The 11945-nt window shown below is 41.0% G+C and overlaps 2 protein-coding genes across 4 annotated transcripts in view; one reads left to right on the top strand and one right to left on the bottom strand.

Annotated features, from left to right (window-relative positions):
- The window catches only part of LOC127049534 (uncharacterized), a 219596-nt gene that overhangs the window by 198287 nt on the left and 9364 nt on the right, over window positions 1-11945 (bottom strand). The gene's annotated exons all lie outside the window — the stretch shown is intronic.
- The window catches only part of CNST (consortin, connexin sorting protein), a 110729-nt gene continuing 98871 nt past the window's right edge, over window positions 88-11945 (top strand). The window contains exons 1-3 of one of the 2 annotated variants that reach the window (XM_050950386.1): window positions 88-187; window positions 845-905; window positions 2373-2435. The gene's annotated coding sequence lies outside the window, so the exon portion shown is untranslated. Of the gene's footprint in view, window positions 188-287; window positions 309-844; window positions 906-2372; window positions 2436-11945 lie in introns of those variants that run through there. The other variant, XM_050950387.1, reaches the window with a different exon arrangement.

The following is an 11945-nucleotide window of genomic DNA, read 5'->3' as shown; positions in this document are numbered from 1 at the left end:
TCCCGGTCCCTCTAGCGTCCCCGCTCTATGGTTTTGGGCCGTCAAGTCGTCTCCTTTCTATGGTGCCAGCCCGCGTCGCTGGGAGGCTGCGGCAGAGCCCGCGGAGGTCAGGTCGTGCCCGCCAGGGACCCCGCGCCCAGCGCCGGCCATGCGCGCCCGGAGCCCTGCGGGGCAGCCGCACACCTAGGTAGGAGATGGAGGCTCCTCTGCCGGCCCCCCTCCCCTGCCCGCGCGGAGCCGAGTCCGTCGCTGCGGGACCCCGGGCGGGGGGGGGTGACCCGGGAACGAGCGGAGGCGAAGGAAGTGGGGTGCAGCTGCGGGGTCCGGGTGGCCGCGGCTCCGCGGCGGGGAGATGCGGGGCCGGGAGGGGGGCTCGATGCGGAGGCGACGTGGAGCCGGCCGGAGGCTCTCGCACCGGGGGTGGCCCCGAGGTGCCGCCTCTCCCCGCGCGCAGCCTGCGGCCAGTGCCGCCCTCTGGGGAGGGTGTAAACGCCCCGCAGAGCGCCGGGCCGGGGGCTGGGCTGAGGACCCTGGCGGGCGGCTGTTTGGATGGGAGCGAGCGGGGTAGCTGCGCTGCTCTGGGCAGCGATGCCTGGCGCAGGCGGGTGTCCCTAGGCTGGTTAATAGTCGATGCTAGAAATTCACCTAATGTCTGATTTTCATGTATTTATTTATTGGTGTTTGAATGGGTAGGAAGGTATGTAACTTATAGAGCAATGGGAGAGACAGTCATATACATATTCATGTGATCTTACTGCGGCACCGTGTGAGTAATGAAATACCAATGGTTAGTCAACCTCCTAAACCAAGATATTAATTATATATTTCTTCCCTCATAATTTAGGAGTTCTGCTGGAGGTCAGCGGATGAAGCTGAAGATTAAATAGGAAGGCTTATTTTAGCAGGTATTTGATTAATTTGAAGTGATGCGCTCTACCTCCAAGTCTCTGGAGTCATAGGTGAATGGGCTTCTGGTACTTGTGAATAGGTCCAGTGCCTGCCTCTGCTTCTGTGCCTAACAGAATGAACTTGACATGATACTTGTCACTTACACTACTGCCCTGTCCACCAGATTTTGACTAGCAACTGTGAAACTTCACATAATGGTCATTTTCACTGGACTGTTGCTGTGGAAAAGCTCTAAGCAGCAGCATTGACAATGGAGATAGCTATCTGCATACTCAGGATTGAATTGGTTTACATGTAATTCATGATTGGAAGGTATCTTCACAACTATAAGGCCTAGCAAATGTATTTTTTAAATGAGTTTCCTTTCTGGAGAAACTGGTGGCATAAACTTTTCCTCACCAACCCCTTGCCAGGGAGAGTATCTTATTAGTCACTGGTCAGTAAATTTTTCAAGCCCCAGAAACAAAATACTACATTTTGGGGTTTGTGCCAGTGCTTTTGACTTTTGGAATTCCTTGACCCTTTGGCATCTCCAACCAAATAGTTGATTTAGGCCCTGATTCTGCAACTGCATTTGAGTATCATGTTAATCTTCACTGACTCTTATGAGAAAAAATCTGTTCAGCTGAGCTCTATTTAAATTCTCAATCTATTTTTGAATGAGGCTTTTATGTTTTTAATTGAGTGATTAGTAAGAGATTTACTGATCATAAAGAGTACTGTTTTCTTAGAGAAAGTGTTCACTGCTGTCTGCAAATATAGTTTTACTGTGCAATTTTGTATCCTTTGTTTTTAAATTATACTGAGGTGTTTTGCAAACACTTCTTTCCAAATGTAGTGTTTAGTAAAGAAATAGTAGTCCAATAGATGTCAATGGGGTTACTCAGAGAAGTTATTCCAGGGACTATTTATATGATCAAGCCCCAAGTTTATTCTTCTGTTCTTCATAGAGAAGACACTACAGTTTTCTTCACGTCAGGATTTATTTGAGTATAGGCCTTTCCTTCATTAAGGCTTGTGGTTGTCTTAAAGGTAAATGGTGCTTCCTTTTAACAGGGGAATTCTATTGTTATTCTATTCTCTTTTTATGATATAGAAATAAGAAGCCTTTTACATCAATAATTTTATAGACTTCTCTGTTCTGACATTATGATATAATACCTTTGGCTTTATGATAAGATTTCTCATACTTCTCATCTTTCTTTTCTTTTGTGTATTTTGGGAACTGGGAATAGACTCCTGTATACCACAGCTAGAGGTCAAAGAGATTTTTCCTCTATTAAACCATGTTGTTATTGGGAACATATGCATTTTTGCTTGAAATAGATAGCATAAACAATATTTGTTTATGGTTAGAACTTACTGTCATTAACTACCCAAATATATGTTGTTTTAAATGCTTTCTATTTACTGACTTTTGTTGCAGAGTGAGATACCAGATAACTGCATATTGAATCTTTCAGGGCTAAAGAAATCTTGCTGTTCTTACAATACCTTTGAGAAACTACTGAAGTTTTAGGAAAATGGTAAGTGCTGTAATTTTCTGATCTAGAAGATGACTCAAAAAGATTGTATAGAAAATGAACATGACTGTACGATATACACTTACTAATTTGTGAAGACTTACTCCTCCACCAGGCAAAAAGATTCAAATATCTGTGTACAGTGGTAGCCAGATTATTGTTTCAACAAACTAAGCAGCCTAATGTACTCAGCAGAGGTGCTTGTCGTTAGCTACTCTGAAATCCTTGGTTTCCTTTCATGACTGAGTATTATAAAAATTTGGCTGGACAAGTTAACTGTTTGATTTAGCTTTCTTGCTTCAAACTTAGATTAGAATCTGGTCAATATTTTCTCAGGTCATTGTCGGTAAAGAAGTAGAATGTCATTTGCAGGTGTTGTCATAATAGTTGGTAGGTGCCCCATAAAGAAATGGAAAATACGTTGCTCAACAGATTTTTGCCGGTGTTACGTGTGTGGCTTCGGATCTGGGAACATTTGAACAAAAATGTGGAGAGTCATCAGAAAGAGTTGTTCATTCCAAAAACAAGTGATCAGACACCCGTTCCCCCACTACCACTATCACACATTTCAAACTGAAATTAATTCATCTTTAGCAATTATAACATTCAGTCGTCTCCTCCTACACATAATTTGGGACCCATAAATAGGTGTGCAACCTACTGTTTGTATAAGACATCTGTCCGCAACGTGAAAGACCATAATGAGGTCAACTTTTATTGTAATCCAAACTGCTACATTTATACAGTCTATAATACTTAAATTATCATCTGTTCTATGTACGAAATAAGAAACAGAGCTGACTTGAAGCTTAGGATCAGGCCTTTTGTTTACATCATGGCCAAACTCCAGTGACTGGGGAAGCAAGAGTCCGCGGCTGCTTGGAAACCTGTCTGTGCCATATGACAACGTAAAAAGCTTCTAGGCTAGCATCTTAACCCCTTCTTTATCAGGTTTTTCCTTTTTAAATAGGTTGAGTCAATCTTGCATATTAGTGGGGAGCACTTCTGTGCAGACTTTGGCTAGAAATGCCAAGTTAGTTGCATTTCGAGGCCTTTTCTGAGCACTAGTTTCGTGCTGAATGCGTCTCATTAATGCAGGCTGACATTAAGTAAAGTAATATCAGGACTACTCCACCTATAGTATATTTTGTTTTACACACTATACAGTTTTTGATATTCTGGCTTTACAAACCCCACATTGGAGTTGACAACTTGAAAATAAAGGAATTAGTTAGCAAAAAAATAAAAATAAAGAAATAAAATAAACTGGTGGTCTCTGTTCAGTCCCTAATGAACAGATCTGTGTCCAGTGATGCTAGTGGTTGTGTCCATATCACCATACCGTTGGCACTAAGTGGCACTCTTTTTGACATCTCATTGGAGAGGCCAAGGATTGTGTTGGCATGGAGATTGTCACTTCAGTTATGGGTTGAGGTGATTAGGCAGTGGAGCAATCTTTTCCGTTCCATGTGTTGTATCTGCTCTGTGAATAGAGGGGACTTCAGTCATCAGAGCTATTAGTCTGGTACCTTTCACCAGCACTAAATTAACAGTAAATATTTTTTTGGTGGGGGAAGGGTGAAAAAAGTATATTTTTGTAACATGCTCCTTTTGACTTGCTGCAGGTTAGAAGCCTTCTGAATATGGGCATGCAAATGAGTTGAGTGCACTTTCCATTCCACCCCACTGTGTCTCAGAATTCCTCTGTTTAGAATTACTACTGAGATGCTTCAACTCACCCTCGTCATCTCCAAAAACTGTTCAATCCATTTGTCTCTGTTTTACTCACTTCTTATCTTCAATAGTCTGTATGGTAGCCCATGTACTGCTCAAGAATGTGTGTCATGAGAAATATATGAATTTGCTATGCTCAATGTTTTATTTGTTTACATGCAATAACTGAGAGAAGACTTGTGAAGTAGGCATATTATTTATCTACCTGTGTATATTGTTGTAAAGTCTTTGAAAACAAATTTCGGGGGGGGGAGGGGTTAAAAAGGGAGGAATAGAATGGAGAAAAGCTGCTACAGTTGTAATGTTTCTGCAGACAAAATAGTTTTGAAGAGTTACAAGACAGCAAAAATTGTTTGCAAACCATATTGGTAGCTTAACTCTTTGCAGACACTTCTGTGCTCATCCCACATGTGGTCTTTGCTCTGATGCTGTACTCTATTTTATCTTCAAGCTAAATCCCTAAAGTCTCACCTGACCATGCGTGCACTAGATCTGCCTTTGTCATCCTATTTGATAGAATTTTCTTGTTTTATTTTCTTTGGCAAGTAGTCTTTTTTTGCTGTAATTTCATGATGAACTCAATTCAAAATCTATTCAGCTTTCATAGAAGACATAAACCGAATACATTTTATTAGAAAATCCCTTTTATATGCACTTTATAAAATAATTCTCTAGGTTTTTCACTTCTAATCATCTTGTACTTCTGTAAACCCCACCAACCAGAATATTTGCAGTCTCTTGATAAAATGGGCAGCCAGTTTATTTATTGTAGAACCTGGAACATCACTGTCACTGAATTTTGTTAGTTAATGTTGGAGTATACATCTTTGCTACTAGTTAAATCTTTGAATTGTATGTACCTTTTGCCTTGCAATTAGAAAGCAATGCTCTGATGCTTTAGACTGGGGTTCTCAAACTTCATTCCACTGCAACCCCCTTCTGACAAAAATTATTACACAACCCCAGGAGAGGGGTGACCGAAACCTGAGACCACCCAAGCCCTGCTCTCCTAGTTGCGGGGGCAAAGCCTGAGCTACAACACCCAGGGCAGGGGAGACAAAGCTGAGGCCCAAGGACTTCAGCCCCAGGTAGGGGGCCTGTAACCTGAGCCCTGCTGCCCAGGGCTGAAGACGGCGGGATTTGGCTTCAGCCCTGGGGCCTAGCAAGTCTAAGCCAGTCTTGGCGACCACATTAAAATGGGCTTGTGACCTGCTTTGGGGTCCTGACTCACAGTTTGAGAACCGCTGCTTTAGACCAGTCTCTCATTGCTAAATGCATGGAACAAGAGTACTATCTGTTTTGTAGCTGTTGCATTACATTTGCATATTGTGATCAACCCATAAACTGGACAACTTCTGTCTAGAAAGCTATAGAGAAGAAGGCTTGTAAATTATTCAGTAATATAGTGGCAACTTCTGTTATACATGTCCTTGTGCCCTTGCAGAGATATATGAGGTTCACAGCATTGAGTTTTCACATTTGGCCATAGGAACATTTTAGATCCTTGACTAATTAAACACATTTACCCTAATTTCTTTAGAGGCTCCTTACTTTATCATCTAATTTCATATCTTTCCATGGGACAATACTAAAATCTCGTACTTTGGTTCTTAAGAGGCAGCATGGTCTAGGGGTTAAAGCAACATGGGACTGGGAGTCCAGTGGTGTGTAATTTTATCCTAGCTCTGCCGCTGTCTCATTGTCTCGTAATTTCACTGTGCTTCATATTTTCCATCTGTAAAATGAAAGTGATTCTTGTCATACCTCCCTTGCAGTGATGTTGTGAAACTTTTTATTAATGTTTGTGAAGTGCTTTGAGATCTTTGCATGGAATGCTGTGCATATTATTAGTTCCACAAGAATCCTATTCTGTTTAAGTAATTTTTCACACAGATAGCATCACACCCATTATAGTTGTTCTTTGGCTATCTGAACATAGGAGTGTTTATTTTTAATTATAACTTCTGTTAAACAAAGGAGACCTTTACTAAACAAGGCAAGTTGACTTTTAATAGAATAAAATCTTTAAATCTTTAAGACTTGTCCATGAAACCTGTCCAAAAACTCCTTGCCAGCAACAACTTAGATAATTAGAACCAAAATCATATGATTTATTAAGTTCTCATAGAAAGAGAGAGAATCTAGACAGTAATCAATTAGGGCCAAATTCATCACTGCCATAAGTGGCCACAACTCTATTAATGTCAACCTTTTATGCCAATAATGGAATTTGATTGGTTTTTAATATGTAGTGGGATTATGTTCTTGCTTGTCTCAGGTTAAACATGATTGAGAAGTCCTTTCTGAGTGTGCTCAGTGTGCTTATGGTACAGTCAAATTTTTCAAACTCTGGTATCTAAAACAATGGCAACTAAATCTATATCTGTCTATTATACTTACGTGGACTTCATTACCATAGTATCTGAATGCCTCAGAAACTTTAATGTATTTATCCTTACAAAACCCCTGTGAGGTAGGGCAGTACTATTATCCCCACTTTACAGGTGGGGGACTGAGGCATAGAGAGGCTAAGTGATTTGCTCAAGGTCACACAAGAAGTTTGCATTAGAACAGCGCTCCCTAGTCCTAGATAGTGCTCTAATCACTGGACTATCCTTCCTCTCTAAATAAAATAAATGACAGTTTTTCAGAGATGTTGAATATCCACAACTCCCATTGAAGTCAGTTAGTGATGCTCCATAACAGTAAGTAGTAATTTTGAAAATTCCTCAGGTTGGGCCTGCAGATTTAGTAAGAGAGAGACTGTACCTGTGACCCTGGTAAACTCTGTAGATAATGCCTGCAGACCATAACTGTTTAAGCATTACATTCAGATTTCCTCTGTCCCTGTCATTATGTTTGCAGCCCTTGATATGGTATAGAGACTGTAGAAGTTGTCGTCCATGCTGATTGTTTGTTTGGATTAGTCAGAAGCTTTTAATACCATTGATCATGAGGTTTTGTTTCCTTAACTATAAAACCATGCATGAATGTATGGGAATAGTCTGGAAAGATTCTGTTATTATTTCAGACAGGTGTTTCTGCGTAACTTCTCATCTTCCCTTCGAGGTCTCTTTTGAATGATTGTATTCTGTCACTTCTAACTTTCAACATATATTTGATATTGGTGGAAGAAATAGTGAGACATTTTGGACCATGGCATCAGCAGTTTGCCAAAGACATTCAACTCCTACTTTCCTCCTAATCTAACCCAGACGGTACAGTATATCAGCTTTCTCAATGCCTGGCTCAGCTAAGGATTTAGCTGAGAGTGAGCTAGCAACTGCTCAATTTAGATAAGACAGGTAGTACTTGTTAGTTGGAGTTTACTGAGAGTGGCTTCCTCACCTTTGTCAAGGAAGGTTTCTCAATCTAGGAAAACCTTCGGATCCTGATTCCCAGGTGTCCAAAATAGCATTTTTTTCTCAAGGATTAAAATAATTTATCTCAATGTGGAGCTTTCTACAGTTATCCATCCTTGTATCTCCTTCAGATGGTATTATATTGATCTATTGCTAAAGATATTTTCAATACATAAATTATTTTTCACACGTGGATGAGGTATTTATGTACTTAGGTTTGTTGGATAGAAAGTTCTTAAATTTTATACTCTATGAAAACTGCTACATGTAATTTGTAACGTGTAAAAAACAAACAAAAAAAACTGAAAATGGCTCAGAATTTTGAACATTGGATAATAACAGATTGCAAATCACAGTGATGATTGAACTTGGTGAAAGTCTGAAAAAATGAGTTTTCAGTCATGCTTGTAGCGATTTCCAGTTTTTCACACTAATTCAGACATTCTAGGCTTCAGAGTGACGTACAAAAAAAAATGAATAACGGTCCTGGAATCTCAAATTTTTTATATTACATTTTGTATTTGTACATGTATTCAGAGATGTAATGATGGACACGTTTTTAAAACTTTAATGCAAACTAGGCTTAAGGAAAAACTTCTTGTGGGTTTGCCCAGTAGATGTTAATTTGTTGGTTCCTTTAGCTGTAAGTCTTGGGATCTAAGAACCCAAACAAAATGTGGGAAATCAGCAATGGGTCTAACTGCCAGACTTCACTAATTGCACTTCAAAATAGTGTTTTACTATGGACAATAACAAGGGATAAAACAGTAAGTACACATTTTAAAAAACCCCAACACCCAACAAGGGCCAAATTCTGTTCTGCTATATCAGTCTAAAACACAATGTAGCTGAATGCAGAATTTGCCCCAATGAAATTTGAAAAGGAAAATGTCAGGTATTTTTATAAAACACAAAAGTAAAAACTAGCTGTAGCATAAGTGTCTGAAAATACTTGGTTTTAATCTTTTCAAATGTACAATAATTTACTCTATTCATTTTTAAAAGCAGTTGGTAGGTATTATCTTTTCTCACTGAGGGCTGGTCTACACAGTTTAAGCACTAACTTAACTTGGGAAGTTGCACTGATTTCACTAACACAGGTTCTGAACTATTTTAGTTAAATCTGTGCTCCAGCTGTGTACATCAGCCCTAATACAGTTGGACAAAATGGCAGGCATCAGGAACATTACTGTCATTTCACACCTGCTTTTCCCTCTCCACTTCTATTATTTAAAACATACTGATGTTTGAGTGTAGATTATTTTTAAAGAGGTGTGGTTTGTGGCCTTGCAGTGTTTAACAGTAAAAACATTTTTTTTCATCATCATGGTAAGGATGGCAGAGTAGATTTTGTCTGGTATATTTTCAGGACTGCTTCTCAGAGCTGTGTAATTAGTAAACTGGAAAAATTAGACTTTGAAAACAGCATATGGAGGCTTCTTCTCAGAAGACTCCTAGTGATTTACTATTCCTGATATATAGATATTCTAAATACACCTCTATCCCAATATAACGCCACCCGATATTACACAAATTCAGATATAACGTGGTAAAGCAGTGCTCTGGGGAGTGGGGTTGTGCGCTCTGGTGGATCAGCACGTCCGCATGTCTGGCTCTGACATGCTGCTCTGCGCAGCGTGTTACGGGTGCCAGGCCAGGGCTGAGGGGTTGGATAAGGGGCAGAGGGTCTCGGGAGGCGATCAGGGGACGGAGCAGGGGGAAGCCACAGCCTGAGGAGGGGAGCTGTAGTGCAGGGGAACGTCACACGAGCTCCAGCTGGCTCCGAGAAGTTGGAGAAGACTGGTCCACACAGGGAAGTTGCAGATCCAGGGCAGGGAGAGGTGCCTGTCCTAGACGTCGCCGTGCAGGTTCCCCTGACCCAGTGCTGGAGGGCTTGGCACACAGTGGGCCCAGCTGGCAGCTACATCCCGCTCACAGCAGCGCTGGGTGGGCTCTCCAGGTCCATAGGGCGCCACACTACCTGCCCGCAGTCGGGGTCCGTGCGCCCCTGCGAGCAGTTGGCCATGTTGTCCTCACCAGAGATGGGCTCTGCGAAAAAGGAGAGATGGGCTGAATGCAGGCATGCACAGCAGGAGCTTCCCGCCGATGGCTCACCCTCCCTGGCATCGCGTGGGCATGGGGCGGGGACCAGGCACACGTAGGCACCTCGGGCAAGACTGCCTGCCCTGCTCCCCCTCGTGGGTTCAGCCGCCGGGCTGGGCACACTCCGTGGGCAGGGCAGCGGCCACTGGGCCAGTTCCCCCTGCCCCGCCCCTGCGGGGCTTGCCCCAACTGATACAGTCAAGCAGATGTGAGCACTTCCATCTGCCCACTCCCGTGAGGGGGCAGGAAGTAAGTGGGTGTCACATAGGGGGTGGGGCTATTTGCTGACTATTAATAACGGAGATGTTCGAGGCCAAAGCAAGTTCAATATGACACAGTTTCACCTATAACGCGGTAAGATTTTTTGGCTCCCGAGGACCGCGTTATATCAGGGTAGAGGCGTATAAAGATTAAGTGCCAGTAAATGTCACTTGACAGATATCACTCTAACACCAGAAAATGTCAGAAAGTGACAAACCACTAAACTGTGTGCATGCCTGGACATGTTTGAAAATAAACTGGAATTAGACAAATCACTATTGTTTACATATGCTTCCTGAAGGATGCTCAGATATCACATGTTCTGAGATAGAACTACTAAACAGAATATCTGAACAAGGAAGCAAGAGACTCCTCAGGGGTTATTTGAATCTGCACTGCATTCTTTCACAGAGGGAAATATAGCCAGCTGACATACATACTCAAAAGGTTATTAGAAATTGATCAATAGTGAGGATATCCAATAATGAGATTGTATATAACAAAATTATCCTGTGATGAGATAAACCACTAATGAGTCGATGCTACGAGGCAACAGTCCAGAGTGACGGTTATCTCTGTAGGAATGGAAGGTTGGTTGGTGAAACTAGCCTTAAAGTAATTTTTGGTCCTTCAAAAAAAAAAACTTAACCACCTTGAGAGGGTTTTCACCCTTGAGTCTTGTGCTTCTAGCACAAGTTAGAGCAGAATTTCCCTAGCTGGAAGTTTTTTGGCTTTCTGAGGCAATGATAGTTAAATGAGACACTACCTTCTCCTTTCATGTGCTCCCTTTCACAAGCACACAGCAATGAGTTGTGCATGATTGACTAGCTCTATCTTAGCATCTAATACTTTCAGTCTTGAGTGTGAGAAGGCAAGGGCATCCCACAGGAGCTGTGTCCTTGCTGTTGTCACCATTTCACAGAGATTTTTTTCTGATTAATAATAAAATAATCAAACATTAGTTGTGGAAAAACTGCACCTAAGAGCATACTTTAAAAAAAAAAAAAATCTTTCCCTTTGTAAGGTTTTATGAAGTTTCCTTGCCAATTAGCTCTTGTAACAGTATGTTAGTTAAGAGTTGTCATTTTTAAAAGAATGCAGTAAACCAGAGACGGTGTACTTCATGTAGTTTAACTTTTTCATATTGTGTCATGAAGCCGCACTGTAGGTGATGCTTTATAGGCTTATAGCTGTGCTCTCTAGACTTTCCCATTCACTTGTACTCTGTAACCATGTTAGCTTTGGCTAATATTCTTTGTGTGGGTAAAATTAATATTCATGTTCTATATAATAGGCTCAACTGTGTCTAACCATATAGTACCATCTTCTCCAGTGCAGATAAGAGTTACACTGAATTCTCTTATTTTGAACTAATGAAGACCATTTGAAATAGACAGTGTTCTCCTGCAAGACTTAGGACAATAGTAATTTAAAATTGAGAAAGGAGTATAGGGAACCACTGAAAACTTAGGTCCTTGAAGGTTTTGCTTATCAATAATTGGCTTCATGCCAACACTGAAGGTTTTATATGAAAGAAGAAAACTGATTTTAAAAAAAATCCAAGTTCACAGCCAAGCTTACTTCGCCTTTATATCACTAACCTCTAAATAAAAGGTCTCTTAAAAACAGTAATGTAACCCCCCCATACACACACCTCAAAAAACCACCAGAGTTTCATTTTTGCTGCCCCAGCTCAGCCATAATTTTTGCCCACTTTTTATTAAATGCTCATAGCCTATTACTACTTGACTTAATATGTTCTGGATTGAGACTAACTGTTGCTGCTGTTGAAAACATTTTGGTAAACTTTGCACAGTTTGACTTGATAATGTCTGTTTGAACGCAGAGTCTTAATTCTTCTTTTAAAAAAAAAATTCTAGTGCAGTCACTAGTTTTACAACAGTGAAAAAGGATAACTCTCAAATAGCTAAACTTCCTGGTATCGTAGACTCAAATCTTGGTAGGGTCAGCTGAGTCTTTCATTCTTCTGAGGTAGACAATTCCCAGCAACAAAAAATTGTTAATAAAAAGTTAACATTACTGCAATACTGTA

This window comes from Gopherus flavomarginatus, chromosome 4 (genome assembly GCF_025201925.1).
Source record: "Gopherus flavomarginatus isolate rGopFla2 chromosome 4, rGopFla2.mat.asm, whole genome shotgun sequence".
NCBI lineage: Eukaryota > Metazoa > Chordata > Testudines > Testudinidae > Gopherus > Gopherus flavomarginatus.
This window is presented reverse-complemented; position numbering and strand designations above follow the sequence as displayed.